Source organism: Sus scrofa, chromosome 3 (genome assembly GCF_054392235.1).
Source record: "Sus scrofa isolate SSC_HxYL_T2T_F1_AM1 chromosome 3, Sscrofa_HxYL_maternal_Yorkshire_Landrace_v2.0, whole genome shotgun sequence".
In the NCBI taxonomy this organism is placed as follows: domain Eukaryota; kingdom Metazoa; phylum Chordata; class Mammalia; order Artiodactyla; family Suidae; genus Sus; species Sus scrofa.
The window spans coordinates 135,020,319-135,037,102 of record NC_139385.1 but is presented as its reverse complement, the minus strand read 5'-3'; the positions used below and the strand labels follow the sequence as shown (position 1 = coordinate 135,037,102).

Sequence of the window (16,784 nt, the reverse complement as noted above, 5' to 3'; positions counted from 1 at the left end):
TGTTTCTTCTTTGTATTTTTCCCTCATTTGGAGACTCAACAAAATAACATCTTGGAGCAGAACAAAGGGCAGCAGAAAGAATCCTCTTAGTAAGAGCAGAGACTCATAAAGAAGAACCTGGATTAAATGCACAAACACAAGAGAACACTGCTGAAGGGAGATGATTTTTCTTTTCTGTGTTTCTAAACCATTTACAAATCTTTCTTATTGTATCTCTTGGCTACAGTTATTCTATGGCACTGAGCATTCTGGGTAAATGCTCCATGCCTACTAACTCTCAAATAGTTAGAAGATAAGTCCACTGAATATAAAAAGCAGCCCCAAAAAAGTGGTATCTTAAAGTAGGTATCACATATGTAGGGTAAAAAAAAAAAAAAGCATGATCCCTGTAGTTAGCAGAACTGAGTTTACAATTTCCCAAGTTACCCTTAGCAATGATCTTCAATTTACTTTTTCTCATGTGTAAAGGAAGAGTTCTACTATATCTTATTTACTATATTTTATTCCTATGTTATAAGGTTTATGGGATTTAAATTAATTAACACACATGGACATTTTTATGATAAGCTATCGTATAAATATGATAGTTAATGTTTTGGTGCAAGGCTATACAAAACTAACATAGAAGCCCAAAGTTCATTCATAACATATTTTGGAAAGGGTAGAAAGAAATAAAATTCAAAATTTTGTGATCAGAGACAAGGGGAAAATTGGGTTGAACCTGGGATGCAAATTTCTAAATTTCATGTTTAGTTTACTTTTGTTACTCACATGGGAATTAAACAGCCATCACACAACTGTGATCAATAACTTTCTCAACACATAGAGTTCATGTGAAAATCAAAATATCCGATTGAAGTAACTTGACACTCCATATGGTATGATACTGATTCACAGCTCAGAAAGGACCTGTATCTAAAGACCTGAGTTGGTGACCTCTGGGTGTAGAAACTATTCTTTGCCATTGAATGGAACTGATTTTAAGAGCCTTTTGGGCTGATAAGATGATCTTTCTCTTGATCTCCAAGAAGAATGAAATAGGTACAAATAGGATCACTCTTCTGCTTTGTTGTCTAATTTCCATCAGTTCTATTAAATAATTCTTTTAGAAAAGCTGATATCTCTCTGAAAATCGAGCAGTAAAGAAGCTATCAATCCAGTTTCCAAAGTACTGAAGAAAAGAGTTCAGAGAATTGAATTCTTGAATCTGCTAGTTACTATTTTCATGAGCTTGGACTCACGATTTAATCTCTTAGAGGTGGGGTTTCTTCGGCTTTAAAAGGGCTGGGGAAGTTAAGTTTTACTTCAAAGTGCGGTTTATAGATGCTGTGACACTATACAGAAAGTGTTTTGAACACTGAAGAACGCCATATGTATTGTACTACTAATATTGAGCAGTGTTGTTATAAACAAGAAGTGAGATGCTCTTAGTCATTTAAAATCTCTGGGCCTGAGAAGCACCCTCAGCAGAAGTAGAAAACAATCTGTTCCTGGCTGATTCTCAGGATGGCTAGAAAGCTCAAATGATATCCTGTTTCTGAAAGCACTTTGCAAACTATAATGAGTTCGACAGAGTGGTTAATATGCCAATATCTCCTCATAGGCACTGTCTTAATAAGTTGAATATTTCAGACCTTTTAGAGCCAGAACTATCTGATCACAGCTTAGGCTCTCTCTCCTTGCATTGCATATTTACTCGCCATCACCCTATAATTAATTGAAAGAAAAACAGGCAAAAGGTACACCAGAAGTAAATGCTGCCGGTTGACTTAGAGAACATTTCAATTTGGAGGAAAGGAGAAGAAAACAGAAGGAGGTTGATAGACTAGGTGCGGCTTAATTTGCACAAGATTAAAAATAGATTCTGGGGCTAGAATTCAAGTCCAGTCTGTCTTCTGAGAATCTGTACTTCGGAAAATATTAACGGTCACCATGTAATATCACCTAAATTGGAAGGTCAAGAAATTGATGATCAGAGAGAGCCACGGACTTGCCCAAGATCACACAGCTCTGAATGGCAGAGACTAAACCCTGATGTTTCAACCCCATCTCCCACCTCCAGTCGGTGCACTGTGCTTAGGGTCTAACTGGCTAAACCACCACTTCAGGGGGAAGGGCATGTAACTAGACACAAAGCAACTGTTTCCTGCCTTCCAGAGACTCACGGTTTAGCAGCCGCCATTTGAAAATATGCCTCATGAGTACCACCCAGTGTGGTCTCTTCCGACTATGCCTCCTGCTCATATCACTTTTATCCATTTTCTCTGTGTGTTTTTTTTTGGGGGGGGGTCTGATGGCGAGGGTGAGATGACTCCATAAGTCATCTTGGCTGGCTGTGATTTTTAAAAGTCACAACCGGTGATTCTGACACACACTGCAGGGGATAATCATTACATCTTCATACTATTCTCTACTTATTTCTGTGAGTTAGTCTTACATCCTTAGGGGGCTTTAGGCCAGGACTAGATATTATTGTTTTTCAGTAGGTCAGTGAAAGCGTTCCTCGGTGTTTTTAAGCCGTTTGTCTAGAATCACACTGTGAGTTTGTGTCAGAACAGGAGCTAAGACCACTCCTGAGTCCTGACCAGACCTCATTTAACCCCCTCCCACAGTTTCTGTCTCCTCTCATGCCCAACCCCAAATGTTTCATTCCTTGGAAAAGAGCAGCCAAGGTATTAAAAAGTATTCGGTCTTGAATAGCCTTAATAAGCATTTACCTCACCTGTCCAGGGTCAGCCCCTGATGCAAAGAGACCATCAGTCCATCAAGGTTGAACCCACACCATGTCATGTAATTAATTTACAATGAAAAATACAACTAGCCAGGAGAGCAGCTGTTCTGTATCTTTCAACAAAGTACTTTTTATCCCTGTAGAAGAATTATGTGGTAAATCAAATTTTAGACTATTTCTTTCTCATGAAGAATCAGAGCAAGAGGAGGTAAGTTTAAAAGCTGAGCATCAAATAGCATTAAACTATGACAACCTGGTATATCTCAGGCTACGTTAGAGATACACCAGATAAGATGAGTCCTTGACCTGTGCCTTGGGTCCTGCTGGGCTGGGCACAACCAGTGGACAAAATTCCTTGAGGGGAAGAATATTTTCATATTGCATTTCCTGTCTGCTATACAGTAATAATCAGTAAAGGCTAGCTGATTGCTGAAATAAAAAACTATGGCAGGCGTTAGCGCTCCATGCTCTGAATCCATCTGTACCACTTAATCTACCCTGTCCTAATCACACACTTCTCCCCCAACTGCCTCTTCTACCTTGTCTCAGTCAGTCCAGGCTCTGCTCTGACAAAATACCACAGAGCGACTTATACACAAACATCTCACAGGTCTGGAGGCTGGAAGTCTGAGCTCAGGGTGTGAGCATGGCTAGGTCTCAGAACTTTCTTCCTGCTTTGCAGATGGCCACCTTCTTGACCTGTCTTTACATGAAGAGGGGTTTGCGGGGGTGGAGTAAGATCTTTAAGTTCTTCTCTTATAAGGGCACTAATGTCGTCATGAGAGCTCATCTTCATGACCTCATGACCCTCACGAGGGGTGGGGGAGTGGGGGGTGGTGTCCAACATAAAAATGTGGAAGAGGGGCGTTCCCACTGGGGCTCAGCGGAAATGAATATGACTAGCATCCATGAGGATGCAGGTGAGATCCCTGGCCTTGCTCAGTGGGTGAAAGGATCCAGTGTTGCCGTGAGCTGTGGCGTAGGTCGCAGAAGCAGCTCGGATATGGTATGGCTATGGCTGTGGCCGGCAGCGGCTACAGCTCCAATCAGAGCCCTAGGCTGGGAACCTCCATAGGCCTCGAATGTGGCCCTAGAAAGATTAAAAAAAAACACGGAAAAGACACAAATATGCATTCCACCCCCCACCCCCTGCACACACTTCCTCCGTTTCTCATTACCCTCATCATCCTCCACTTTCATCCCAATTCCCATCAGGAGCTCTGCTACCTCCTTAGGCCAACAACTACTTTAGGAGTTAATATCTCTATTTTTTACTATGGCATTCCCTCCACAACGTGCCAACAATATTCAATCTCCAGCTTTGCCTGAGGAGACTGTTTTGGAAAACTCATTGGGAACAAGAAGGCAAAGGAGAAAACTCTTGCAGTCCTGCCCAGTAGTAGCTATTTCATAAATGTGTGTTAAACAAAAGAATAGGATGAGTTAATTGTGTTCCATTTTGGCTGAGAAAATTTGAAATCCTTACATAAGATAAATGTGGAATTATTTGCTTAGTAAACAACAATATTTTCAGAGATATGTCTCAATAATGGAAATAGGACATGGCTGTATCATTCACAAAGAAACAGGATGTAGATTAAAGATAAAGATACATATACCTATGCATTGCCTTCAAATAAAATAGCTTCTGAGGTGTATGAGCATATAATCATTCAAACATCTCATTAAAGTATCTGAATGATGTATATAGTTTCTAAAACACAAAACATCTCAGAAGCTCTACTATCGAATTCGTGTATTGCTTGTGATTATATGCTAATACAGTACAAGAGATGGGTTAGTATTTTAACATGAAATATAATTTCCAATTAACCTGCATTTCATATCTGAGGACCTTGATGAGAGTCAATAGGTTGAATAAATGAATGAATAAGCATATGAGGAAAATGTTCGTTCTAGCCTTTTAGGCAGGCTGTGAAACCATTCAAGTGGAAATATTCCCTCCCTGGGACTGGAAAGAGGCAGATTCTTCTGCACAGGAAGGAAAAGCACCCTGATGAGGCAGACATCAGCGCACATACAGAAAGCCTAAAAAGAAAACACATGAGTTTAGCATTTACTATGTGATAAGTGCATCACACCCATTTCTTTCCATCTCACAGCAGCGTGATGAGCCAGCAATATGGTCTCCCTTTTATAGACGAGGGAAATGGACTCAAAATGATGAAACAACCTACCACTTCCTTTAAAGCAGTAGAATGGCTAATCTTGGACTTGCATCAACCCATCTGTCTGATTCCAAGCCTCAAGCTTTTCAATACTATGCTGACTCTGGTTGCCTGTTCCCAGCCTACCCCCTGAGGCATCAGGTGGGACAGCAAAACTTCCCAGACCAGAAGGACTTGTTTTGCAGGAAACTTCCCCAAGTGAGAAAGTCAGAACTCTTTCTCACACTGCTTATCTGCTTCATCCAAGAATGGAAAGACTGAAATGATATGTAAGAATGCTGATTTATACCCACCCCTTTGGAGGCACTAAGCTGTCAGCAAGGACACTGTGATTAGCTGGAGATTATAACTGTATTTAAAAACCTGGGTGTGACCCAGTCAAGAAGCTCAAAGGCAGCCTGTGGGATTTAATCCTGTTCCAAAAAAGTTAAGGGAGCGGCCCCTCTGTGAAGGAGTGAAACTCTAAGCACCTAAGAAGGAACCAACGAACAACAGTAATGAGACCTTTGAAGTTTACACAGCATGTTTCATACCTGATTTCATTTGTCAGAAAAGAAAAAATCACCACGTGCTGAGGGATTCCTGTTTCCAGCACCGGGAGGGGCACTTCCCATGAGCCATCTCATGGACGTATAGGAAGAGAAGCAGGTCAATGCCTGTACACCTGTCTTAACCACCACGATGCTGAGGGACAAGGATGTGAGGGACAAGTGATGTGGCTGCTCTTCCTTCCCATTCAGTTCCCTCCACTGTGCCAGCTTCCAGGAGCTGCTGACTCTCACCCATCCCTTCCTCAACTCATTTCTAATTCTAGAACCAAATTGAAAAAAAAAAAATACCAGTTCTCAGAATCGAAAAACGGAGCTTATGTCTCACAACTCTGTTTTGTTTCAACATGATTGGAATTAGCCTAAAACTGAGAAACTACCTAGGAACAGTTGGACACGTTTCATAGGCAAGATTCCAGGGTGGAAATCAAACGTGGATGGCAGCCATGAATTTGGGAAGCTATGCACAATCTGGAAAAAGCTACACTTCCATTCTAAGAGATATAGGTTAGATAGGACACCAGGAGAGAGAACAGAAATGAGCTACTCAAAATAGACACAATGTATAAAATAAAAAATCATGCACTACCTGATGGCTATTATCAACAAGATACAGGGGAGCAGGGGAGGAGATTCCAGTCTTAGGTTGATTTTAGGAATGCAAGGAACCATCCCACATCCCCCTCCCCAAATGTCCTTCCAGAACCCAAACACAGTCACAGATGCAAGACATTGCTCTAATGAGGAGAGCACACATTGCGCTGTCAAACACAAACCTGACCTTGAGTGATACAGATCAACACACAAGTCTGAAATCTCTTACCAGTTGAGTGGACTCTGAATGAGTAGGCTCCTTCAACCTTCCCTCAATCCCATCCATGGCAACATCTCTGCACTGCCTTTTCCATGAGGTTGTTGTGACACTAAAAAAAGATAATACATAATGCACAGTCACTGATCATGAAAGTGAAAGCAAAATAGATGAGACTTCATTTTTACAAGTAGTTCACCAATTCCTGCAATAAACTCTAATTTCTTAAAGACTTGAACAATTGATGGCACAGTCACAACAAACACAATAAAACAGGGTCAAGAAAACTTATGAGAAACCAAGAAAATGCTTTTTGAGAAAAATGTTTCTGGTCTAAGAATAATGGACTTAAGTTTTCAAATAAATTAAACAAAAATAAAGATGGGATAGCCAGGTTGAGGCAGATAGTATTGAGTAAGAAAAAGCAAAGTGACTTAGAGTCAGCACTGAGTAGAAATGATATAAAGGGAATCCCCGCATCGTGTGAGATGTTAAAGCATCTAACTTAATACGTCCTCTCATTTTAAGATTTGATGAAAGGCCACAAAAAAAGGGCAGGATCAATGTCAAAATGTGTAATCAATGATCCAGATAAACATTTAGGGGGAAAAAAACTCAGTTCACATTAAATGCACAGATGGATTAATAACATTCCACATGATACTGAAAAATGGTTACTTGAGTAGTACATGGTACAACACAGGGAAAAGGGCAAGACGTAGAATCATTAACCAGTTGTATGATCTTGGGCAAGTTATTTCACCTAATTAGACCACGGGCTCCTCACCTTTAGGAGGAGGGGTTTGGAGTCTCCAGAGTCATCTCTGGCTCAGAGAAGCTGGAATTCTATTATTCTGCAAGGAATAGGCAGCCCTAAATGAGGGGCAACAAAACTGTTGTCAAATCTGTCTTTGTAAATAACCAAGAACTGGGCATAAGGGAAAGATAAAACTGATCTAAAAAAAGGAAAGAAAAGAGCATCGTTTACAGCAAAAGCAGATCATGCTAACTACGGTTACTTGGAACACTGTCTTCGAAAGGAAAAGACCCTCCTTATTACGTGTTTTATCACCATAATCTCCTACAAACATTATAAGAGTCCTTTCTCAACCATTGCCTTTTCATTTAAAACTCCCCACCTACGTCCACCCCAAAGTGTGATTTCTCCTCTCTTTGCTGCTCATTTCTTCTTTCCCAAAGGCCCTTTCATAAAAATCTGAGTCATGACTTGTAATTTAGCAAGTTTGCTAGTATATTCTCTTATTCCAGGAGATGGATGCTCTGTTTCACTCACATCCAAAAATCTGGCTTCCTCTTTTCACTTGGAGGTGAAATGGCCAGTGATAGTCCCAGGGCCTTCTTGACCACATTGGGTGATAGAAACTGCAAGAAACTTTGACTCTCCCTTTTCTGAACCTAGACACATACTGCTCTTTAGCATAAAGAAATCAAGGACGTTCTCCTGGCATGAGTTTACTTTCAGACAGGTAATCCAGTGAAAAGTTTGGACAGGACACCAAGAGGATAGCTAAGCAAGAAGTAAGACCTATCACTGAATTTCTTAGTAGTGACAATGGAGCATCATGGGCAGAGAGGGTAAAAAAAAAGAAAACTAATTTTTCTTGGACACCTACTATGTGCCAGGCACGGTGTTAAGCACTTTGAAGTCATGATTCCATACTCCAGCCACTCTAAAATCATTATCCCATTGGATTGGCATAACCCAGCAACAACTGTATGAAAACACAGCATTTGGAGCATTCAAGCTTTTATCCACTGACTTATCACAACGCCTATTTCAAAAAAGTGGCAGCATGTAAGCCATTTCACTTACAGCTGACAATTGGCTAAAAAAACTCATATCTTTCAACCTTATGGCCAATATCCTTTTCTTCTATCCTGCCTCCAAATTAAGCTATTAAAAGGAAATATTCCATTCTGTATATACCCCATCTATAATGGAAAAAATAAAAATCATTGAAAATAAAAAACGATATTAAAAGGTAAAATTAACACTGTGTGGTTGCCCACTGGCAGATGTGATCAACCTCCCACTCAGAAAGGGTTCTGATATGGAGACTGATGAAGGTACCCATGTACCAACATGGTAAGAAAAGACTGATTCCTGCCATAAGAGAACTTTCCAGGCTGAACAAGAAAGATAGCCAAGCTGCTGGGGGATTGTTTGAGTGACGAAAGGGGCAATGGTTAAGGGGATGAAAGCCCCTGTGGACACACCCCAGGGGCTACAGATGGAGGGAGCACCAGGCTTTCTTATCAGCATGTCCCAAAGGAGGTTCAAGGACAGGCCAAGCATACAGCCTAAAAGATCAGCACTGAGCACATATCAAAAATGGAATGAAGTTCTTTCGTTGCCATGTGAATGAGTTCAACAGGCAGGCCATGTACTTAGAGTCAAGATGTGGAAAGATTGCCCAGGCAGTGTAATTTTCCCTAGAACATTCCTTCCTTTATGCCCAAGCCAGAGTGACAGGACAGAGAGGCTGTGTGGTGTTGCCACTCCACAGAGCAGCACCTGTTTCATTCTCTGTGCCTAATGAGTCAACTCAGATGAAAGCACAACACTCAACCGTAAACAATAATCAATCCCAGTCCATCAGGAGCCAAATTATAGGTTTGGGTACACTGGAAGGGCTTAAAGTACCCTCTTGTGACTGGTGGTATAAAAAATTCTCAGCTCAGTGTAGATGAGAACCCGAACAAGCTCAAACCATAAAAATGTATTGATATTTAACTGCGACCATAATATACAGCAAGCACCATAAATACAATATTGTCAGTCTGCCTCCATAAGCAACACACGTGGCCGTTGATCAAATCCACATGCTATAGTGGAATGAGGCTCACATGGGGCTGCTGTAGCACACAACTGTAGGGGGTGCTGTTTTCATTGTGGTCTGTGTGAACAGCATCCACTGAAGTTGTGCAGTGAACAGCCAGCAGAGCGGTGCCCAATGGCCTGCTCAGAAAGGTGACATCACCTGCCCTTAGACAATACACTTAGGAAGTGGCTGTCCTGCCATTTGAACCCAAGTCTTTCTGACTCCAAAGTCTGTATATTCTTTCTTATATAAGGCAACAGAAACTGATTTTAAAAAGAGCAGAAAGGAAGTTGGGGATTGAGCGGAGCGTATTTTTCATAGTTGCTTTCGTTTGGGGTCTGTCTTCAGAGTTTTCAAGACAAAAATTAGCATTAGACTAGGACTCCCAAATGGAGATCTTGGCAAACAGTACATACAGCCTGTGAATTTTAAGGAAGAATCAACCAGGCATTTCCATGAGGTATTGGCCATTTGTGTTTGGAATTCCTTGTTCTGAGTTCAGGAGTCATTTTTAGTGAGGGATCAGGGAGATGAGGGGTTCTGAAAATATTTAGAAAAGTTCATGAATATTCACTCATTTATAAAGACTGATCAGACTTGGAGGAGGAGAGAGCTGGAATGAGCACTCTAAAGTATGCGTTTGGATCTGTAGCCTGCAAGGCAGTAGAACAAGGAATTCAAGTGATGCTAGAGCCTGGAAGCCCCCCGTGCTTTGTACAGGCAGATGGTACAACACAGTTGTGGGCACACACTGTTCTGGGTGCTGTGACACTCACCCTGGGGAGGGAGGCTCCAAGGCAGACCTCCCAACAGTTGACAACTTAGCATAGAGTATGGAAGGGACTCCAGGAGGGGACATTTGGAAAAGTGACATGGGGAGGTGACGTTTATATTGAGCCCTCATTCACTAAGGTTACGATGGTGGACAAGTAGGTGAAAGTTCTGCTTCCAGTGTGGAAACCTTGAGGGTCCTTATAAGTGGAGGATCCCAGTGGAAGAGGGGGGACAGAGAATGGCAGCATGGGAAGAACTTGTCCTCACATTGCTGGCTTTGAACATGGAGGAAGAAGACCCTGAGTCGTGGAAGATGGGTAGCCTCTAAAGCCAAAAGAGACAAGGAAACAGACTCCCCTAGAGCTTCCAGAAGGAACACAGCCTTATTCAAACCTCAGTGTTAGTCCAATGAGACCCATTTCAGACTTCTGACCCACCCACAGAACTGTGAGATGATGAATTTGCATTGTTTTAGGCCATTAGGTTTATGGAAATATATTATAGCAGCAACAGAAAACTAATACACACTATATGTAATGCTAGCTGTCCTTTCAATGAATAGCAGATAAAGTTCCAAAATAAAGAAGGAAGGGGAGAGGGAAAGACACAGAAAAGAGAAGTTAATTCTTGCTGAGAGTGAGAGAGTCCTAGTGAGAAATGATGAGATAGTGAAGGGTGTATCTGGGAAGCAGCCAAGGATGTGATGTGATGTGAGGTTGTGTTTGAAGGTGGGATTATAAAGATGGCAAGTGAAGGGCCGTGGGTGCCAAGCTGAGCTATCTGGGGGCAACTCTGTATTCAGTGCTGAATGTTATTCCAGGTAATCTGTGCCCATCACAGCCTCTATCCACCTTACCACCATCCCACCTTCTTTCCTTTCCCTTCAGAAATTAATCTTTGGAATAACTTTGTTTGCCTTTTTGGAGAAGGCATAGGAAATCAAGAGTGTAATTCCCAGAGAGAGACTGCTGGGGACGTCTGGTATCAGGAACGGCTACACAAAGGTGTGTGAGATCCTTCCCCAGTTACGTTACAACAGAACAAGGGCATCGCTTGTGGGGAAGGTGGACACGATGAATAAGGTAGACGATTAGCTGTAGCTCCCTGGTAATAACTAGCTTGACCGGATTAGACACAGACTGTATTTTTTGGGCAAGTCACCTCTCTTGTCAATCTCATCTGGGAAATGGGTCTGCTTTCCCTGCAGATTGCTGAGATCCAAGGAGGGAAGCTACGTGAAAGAACATTGTAAGCAGAAAAATGCAACACCTCTGCCATCAGCCCTCATCAGCCCCCAGGCTGCCGACAGCACCGAGAGGGCATGAGTCAGTGTTCTTGAAGCCTCTGGGATGTCTGGTTTCGGGTTTGATCATATATACTTACACATCGTATCCCCCCTTCATTTCCATCTCTTCTTCTAATATTTTCTATTTGCCTTCTAATCAACTGAACCCTTTGATCACTATTTTGCCTTCTTGTCAAACAGATCTCTGGTACTTATTTATTTGCAAACTGGTTTTACAACTTAAATTGCTCCTGCATAAGGTACAAGCATGTCAACGGAAGCCAGGGGGAGGGGATTCACCTGGGAAGTGTCGGCAGATGCAAGACTGGTCTCTGAAAGCAGGAAGTTTTCCTGAAATAAATATTCTTTTGGGACTTGATTCTCTATTTCGGGCAGGGCAAGGAGCATCACGGTGTGAAAGGTAACGTCATTAGCGATACACTAATAAGAATTTCCTAGTTAATCCAGAGGATGACTATTCGTAAAGTGGTGTGGTCCCCATTTGTCTCAAGGTTGTGACGTCCACGGAGTTCATCCTTCTCTCTTTACATGACCTCATACTGAAGTTTGAGGTGGCTATTTGTGGACAATAAAAATACACGTTGCTTCCACCATGAAACTGCTGCTGCCACATGTAAACGAGGAGCTTTCCCTTCAAACTACACCTCCTCTGTTTCCCAATCTGAGTAGATGCCTTGTGGACCCACTTGCCACAGGTCCAAGCAGGTGGATCGTCTGAGAGGGAAAGTGAGAAAGACAAAGCTTGGCACAGATTCTTCCTTCTGGGCAGGACACACACTGGGAGATCAACCTGTTACAGAGATGAATTCTAGAAGTGCATCCAGGCAGGGAAATGGTGGTCTCCAAAGGATGTAAACACGTGGGGAGTTTAACAACGTCACGGGCATCTGTACCCGACATGGGACTCCCTAGGAGTGGGGCGCTCAGTGCTGAGCAGCCAAAAAGAAGGGGTCTTTCCCAGCACGGCCAGCCACTTGTGGTAGTCATCCTGTTTTCCTCCATTCTCACCCACTAGGCACATCCTCCTGGCCCCTTCAGATATATACGGCCTTCCCCTCTCTACTCCCAGTTTCCCTGGGAAGATGATTGCATCAGTTATACCTCAAATTTAAACAGCATGTGAAATCTCAGAAGATCTTTAGTGATCACGAAGCTTCATGTTCTCATTTTATGAGGCTCCAGAGAGCCTGCATGGTCAGCTGTGGAGGCGAGGACCCCGACAGGCAGAGCACAGCCCAGAGAGGCAGTCACCAAATCAACTTCTTGTCAGGCTTGTTTCCTATACTTCCTCTCTCCACTCAAAATGTAAGCCTTTGTATGCCAGAGAGGGAAAATTGGGGGAAAGGAAGTACAAAGCCTTCCAAGGCCTCCCTAAAACAACCCTTGTCATCACCAACGGCCAAAGGCAATGTCCATGCAGTTAAATCAATGATTCCAAATGACATTCACTAGGAGGGTTTTCAAAACTGCATCATAAAGCCAGGAAATTGCCACTTCTCTACACTCAGGGTCACAGAGGAAATCCTGAGGGGGCTCTGGCTAAAGTGGTATGTGGTTTGCATCTCAGGCCTTTCTTCCACCTGTCACTCACAACTCAGACATGGCGCATGGGCCCCATTGGTGAGAACAAGTGTCTTGGAGCTCAGGATCTAGGCTTGATAATGAGACACTCAGCTCCTTGAGGAAGGCACTTACTTCTGCCTTCCTTGTCCTTTCATAAAAACCTGGCTATCTTCAGTCCCAGCTTCAGCCCTCATCTGCCTCTGTCCCCAGGAAAGGCACAGAATCTGCATAGACACAGATGAAATAAACAAGACATCACCCACCTTTATCACCACATCTCAGGCCCTTGCATGTGCTGTTTCTCTACTAGGAAATCCTTCCCAACACATTCCTCATCCCCTTCACCACTCTGCCTGGCCAAATTCCCCCATGTGTTGAAGGCTTTCCTGCCCTGATTGCCAAGGATGCCTTTGGAAGTCCCTCTTCCTACTTCTGCCACAGTATGTGTGGGGTTGCCTCTCTGTACGAACACTGATCTGTGAGTTCCTTTCACACAGGAATGTGGTCTTACTCATCAGAGTAATGGGTGACTATACTAGTAACCATTATTACTATTATGAAGAAGCAAAAAAAGGAAAAGGAGGGAAGAGAGGAAATAAGTGAAAACACCAATGAGGATGCCATTGGTCCCTACAGATGGCAGAGGCACCAGAGTTCACGGAGAAGAGGACAGAGAGGAGAGTCCGCAGACAGTGTCAGAGGTGTAGCAATGGCATCCAGGCGATGCCTTGCCATCCTCATAGTACATGGTGACTCATGGGACAGGAACGCCTTCCATAGTCTAGTTTTGAAATGTCTGCTCTCTGGAGAAGAAATGACCTTTTGCCTTAGCCTCGGGAAGGGTAAGAATGACTTGAAGCTACTGATGTGGATCCAGAGTTGAAGACAGAGCTTCGTTGTCCGGCCTGGAATTGTATCATCAGCCCATCTCCGATCCTCTGTACATCTGGGCTATGTCCTCCCATAGAGGAGATGGGAAAAAGAGGAAAATGCAAGGAAAGCTTCTAAAGCATCTTGGTGTAAAGACTTTACCTAGAGTCACAGCAGAGGAGAGAATCTAGGTCTCTCTGCCCCTAAACAATGTTGGAAAAAAAGGCTTCATTTCCCCTAAGTCTCCCCAGGAGTCAGCATGAGTCATTTCTTTTTGGAAACCTCCTCTACCATTTAAACACACAAACCCTAACCCCGCCCTGTGCACTTTACAGCTACTGTAGGATTACCTCTAAGCCAGTTCTCTCTTGGGGTGGTGTGGAAATTGTCTTTTCTTAAACATCCTCGGGGGGATAATGGGAGATGGCTTTGCATGATCAGTACAGTCAGCAGTGAATAATTGCACGTGTGTTTGTGGTTTCCAAGCACTTTCGTATCTTTTATCTCATTTAAGTTTCACAACAACATAGTGAGAACTCTCAACCAGGGATCTTGTCCAAGATCAAAGAGCTAATAAGACAAGGAAGCCTGACTCCGAATCCCCAGGTGTCCACTCAAATGCCCTGACATGTTTTAACTCCTTAGGAAATGCCTAAGTTGTCTGAGTAACCTGCTCTAAAAGATACATTCTGTCCTAAAGTTCAAATGATGGGGACCCTCGCAGACATTGAGAGCTCTGCTCTAAAGCTCTCTTAGAGTATATTCTTTTTCAGCCAGAAAAACCACTTAAAATAAAATAGCCTTTTTCTCTGAAAGCTAATAATCACTAGCTAGTTAATGTAATTAACTCCTCATTAATGTACAATTAAGATGCCTGCCACTCCATAACTAGCTAACAATCAGGAGTAAATGAGAATATACCTGATGAGCCTTTCCAAACCTCCAGGGTCAGAATTAGACGACTTCTACCTCTAGACTTGTCAAAATTCTTGAAGAACCCTATTCAAAGACTTTTCCAAAAACATAAGGGAGAATATCTTATTTGTACATATGCGTATAAATCCTGTTTCCCATAGATATGGAAGCAATGGACACCGGTCAAGAATTTCCAGTCAAGCATTTCTGCTCCCAAAGACTTGAGGACAATGTAGAGCCCTAGATGGATGCAGCCTGGGCTGATCCTTAACCCATCGAATCCACCAGGCACACAGAGAATTGGCTTGCCTGTGGATCTAAAGCAACCAAATGGTAAAACTGGGATGAGAACTCTGAGTTCCACATTCCAAGTCTCATTCTCTTCCTGCGCTACTCTACCAACATTCGGAGGACTCTCTGAAATCAAAGGATGCTTAACTGAATATATCTTAAATCAAGAGTCTGTAGTGGAACTCTGTCTTTCTCAACATCCTCACTCATGTCATGATTTGCTCTTGGAGCCAGGATAATCCTAAGGCAGAACAAGAAGGCAGAAATCTTAAGAGTTTGGTGTGGGGGGGGGGGTGCTGAACTATATTTGCATTTTTTTTTTTTTTGTCTTTTTGCTATTTCTTGGGCCGCTCCCACGGCATATGGAGGTTCCCAGGCTAGGGGTCTAATCGGAGCTGTAGCCACAGGCCTACGCCAGAGCCACAGCAATGCAGGATCCGAGCCGCGTCTGCAACCTACACCACAGCTCATGGCAACGCCGGATCGTTAACCCTCTGAGCAAGGGCAGGGACCGAACCCACGACCTCATGGTTCCTAGTCGGATTCGTTAACCACTGCACCATGACAGGAACTCCTGCATTTGTTTTAAAACATGAATGAAATGCAAATACAAGTCAACTTCTAAGGTGACAACAACATTAAGCAAAAATCAATCACAAGACTAAAAGAGATCTCCCCAGAAGTTTACAGACATCAAAATTAACAGGGAACTGGAGTTCCTATTGTGGCTTAGTGGTTAATGAATCCAACTAGGAACCATGAGGTTGTGGGTTCAATCCCTGGACTTGCACAGTGGGTTGAGGATCCGGTGTTGCTGTGAGCTGTGGTGTAGGTCACAGATGCGGCTCCGATCCCACATTGCTGTGGCTCTGGCGTAGGCTGGCAGCTACAGCTCCGATTAGACCCCTAGCCTAGGAACCTCCATATGCTGTGGGAGCGGCCCTAGAAAAGGCAAAAAGACAAAAAAAAAAAAAAAAAAAAATTAACAGGGAACCTCATTAGAAAGTGAAACTCAAGAAATTTCCTGATGTTGCTACAGCTAGATAAGGGACAAGGAAGGACAAAGCATCAGGGCCGCAGGAACCCCAGCATAGCTGACACAGGGCCAACCATGGCTGGGGAGAATCCACTGGACCAATTATAAAGACCAGAATAGGGATCTGAATACTGCTTTGCATTAGTTTAGTTCTTTGAACATTTCTCTGCACTTAATTATCTATTTACATCATGTGATTTGTCAGACCTCAGAGTTAGATAAGGTGTTAATGATTACCCCTGTTGTAAAAGAAAGAAGCTTGAGAAAGAATAGATTGTGTTCAAAAGAGGACTCAGCTGAAAGCCCAGAGACACGGTTGCCAAGTCATGGGGTTGGATCTGACCTGGAGTGGGCAAACACTTAACTTCGTGTCCTTCTTGCAAGGTTCCCACTTTAAGACTCAGTACATAGGAGAGGATTTGGGAGAAAGCAATAGCCATCTTCCAGATAAAATGAATGTGCTCATAGTTCAAACCTTGACATGCAAGCATTTCCAAAGACCCTGAATAGTAATTTTTAAAAGAACGAATTTATTTGATAGGAAGTGGAGTGTAGCAGAAAGGCTGAATCTGGAGTCATGAGACAGTAGTTTCCATTGCACTTGAGAAAGCTTCCTGATGGTTCTGAATCTCAATTCTCCCACCAGACTACATGTAATTTATCCCAGGGATGATTTGAGTTTCTGACTGAAAAATGTTTTGTAAAATATCAGTGCCTCATAGAAACATAGGGATTATTTCTGATTTCTTGCTGTTCAATTTTGGTTGCACCTAGTCTGAACCATCTGCAAAAATGGTGGGCATCATAGGAAACATCTGTTCCTGTCATCAACCTCCAAAGTGTCTACTTTCTAGAGATCCTGGGAACAGTTAGTGTAGGCTAAAAGAGTTAATTCCCCCTTAGGTCC

At 42.8% G+C, this 16,784-nt stretch overlaps 1 long non-coding RNA gene across 1 annotated transcript in view; it reads left to right on the top strand.

Annotated features, from left to right (window-relative positions):
- The window catches only part of LOC110260054 (uncharacterized), a 343,554-nt gene extending 328,064 nt beyond the window's left edge, over window positions 1-15,490 (top strand). Inside the window, exons 5-6 of the long non-coding RNA XR_014839814.1 lie at window positions 11,104-15,150; window positions 15,410-15,490. This is a non-coding gene — a long non-coding RNA (uncharacterized LOC110260054). The remainder of the gene's footprint in view (window positions 1-11,103; window positions 15,151-15,409) is intronic.
- The last annotated feature ends 1,294 nt before the right edge of the window (window positions 15,491-16,784 follow it).